The 1,994-nt window shown below is 46.4% G+C and overlaps 1 pseudogene across 1 annotated transcript; it reads left to right on the top strand.

Moving 5' to 3' along the window:
* The first annotated feature begins 342 nt into the window (after positions 1-342).
* Positions 343-1,141, top strand: LOC311124651 (serine/threonine-protein phosphatase PP1-beta-like; annotated as a pseudogene). The gene has a single exon. The product of its transcript is annotated as a serine/threonine-protein phosphatase PP1-beta-like (transcript).
* The last annotated feature ends 853 nt before the right edge of the window (positions 1,142-1,994 follow it).

Raw genomic sequence — 1,994 nt, 5'->3', positions numbered from 1 at the left:
TGTTTGATTTATTGTGTGGACTATTTCATTTGGTTTTAGTGGGTTTTCACGGGTTAGAGCCCAGGTATCTTAAAGGCACACACTAATGGAATTTCGGAAGTCCTTATTTTCTGAGTTTTAATTGAACACGTGAATTCTTTTGACAGGAAATATAAATGTCCTGAACACTTACTGTAACCCTGGGATACAAAATGTATGAAATGCTTGACTGTTTTTAAATAATTAGTCTAATATAGAAAGAAACACTTATTTGAAGGGTTTGAATGACCTCTGACCTCTGTCCTTACTTTCTAGTGTGATTTGATCGCCCTCACTGGAAAGCCGAGAGACATTGTGTGATGATTCTACCTGTTCCTAGGGGACTACGTGGACCGAGGGAAGCAGTCCCTGGAGACCATCTGCCTGCTTCTGGCCTACAAGGTCAAATACCCTGAGAACTTCTTCCTGCTGCGTGGCAACCACGAGTGTGCCTCCATTAACCATATCTATGGCTTTTATGATGAGTGTAAGAGTCGGTATAACATCAAGCTGTGGAAAGACGTTCACAGACTGCTTCAACTGTTTACCCGTGGCTGCGATTGTAGATGAGAAGATCTGCTGCTGCCATGGAGGCCTCTCTCCAGACCTCCAGTCCATGGAGCAGGTTCGCAGAGTGATGTGACCCACGGATGTGCCTGACCAGGGCCTGCTGTGTGACCTGCTGTGGGCCGACCCAGACAAAGATGTCCTGGGCTGGGGCGAGAACGACCGTGGGGTCTCCTTCACATTCGGGGCAGACGTGGTGGCCAAATTTTTGCACAAACATGACATGGACCTTATATGCAGGGCACATCAGGTGGTAGAAGACGGATACGAGTTCTTTGCAAAGAGACAGCTTGTTACTCTGCCCCTAACTACTGTGGAGAGTTTGATAATGCCGGTGCCATGATGAGTGTGGATGAGACCCTCATATGCTCCTTTCAGATTCTCAAGCCAGCGGATAAGAAGCTCTACTCTTACGGTGGAGGTGGAGGAATGGGATCTGGACGCCCGGTCACCCCGCCACGAAATTCCGCTAATGGGCGGAACGGCCAATAAATAACACCCACTGGACCCCCCTCTCTGAACCAAGCACCCCTGTCGCCCCCCCCCCCCCCAACACTCTTTCTCTACCTCCCTACTGCTATCTCCCTCATCACCAAACGGCAACAAAGCAGACAGTACCTAGGGTTCGGTCCTCTTTTTCTGAAAGAGAGGTTTGTTGTGTTCTGTTTGTATGTCCTCCCTTTCCCTACTCTGTTCTCCTGTCACTTTGGAGATTAAATTGGTCCTTCCTTTCAGTGATGGAAATGCAGACCTGGGGGAAGGGGGGAGGAGAGATGGGGAGAGGGGGGGAGGAGAGAGGGGGGAGGAGAGATGGGGAGAGGGGGGGAGGAGAGATGGGGAGAGTGAGGGGGAATGGGGAGAGGAGAGGAGCCTTTACTGTTGGTTAGGGCCCTGCACTATTTTGATGCTAAACACAAGCTGTTGGACATCCTGTATGGAATGGGGTCAATCTGCATGGTCAGATGGTAACAACGGCACACACCACAGACTGAGAGCACAGGTGGATATGTGCAGATGGACACTTTAGTTTATGGATTCACAAAGATCAAGAAGCATGTTTTTTTCTTCTCCCCAAAAACCAATGATTTGAAAAAGCAATCATGGATGTGAAATAGCTTTGCTTTTCTTTCTTTTTGTAGATGCATAAAAAAAGGTTTGAATCTTTTGAGTTTTAGTTTATTTGGAAGCCGATGATTAATAAAGAACCATTTATTTAAAATATTCCATCACACCATGTTCACTATGTTCACTATGTTCACCTCACCATTGCTTTGTAATTTGTAATTTGTTTATATATTAAATTCCTCTTTCGAATGGTATCGAAAGCTATGTTTGTTCAGGGTGGGATGTTGGAATTAGTTGTTACCCATTTCCTGTGCAGCATTTTGGGGGCTTTTGCTTAGCCATTT

This window comes from Coregonus lavaretus (genome assembly GCF_964263955.1).
Source record: "Coregonus lavaretus genome assembly, contig: HAP1_SCAFFOLD_577, whole genome shotgun sequence".
NCBI classification, from domain to species: Eukaryota; Metazoa; Chordata; class Actinopteri; order Salmoniformes; family Salmonidae; genus Coregonus; species Coregonus lavaretus.
The sequence above is the reverse complement of the archived record's forward strand: the minus strand, read 5'-3'. Positions and strand labels throughout refer to the sequence as shown.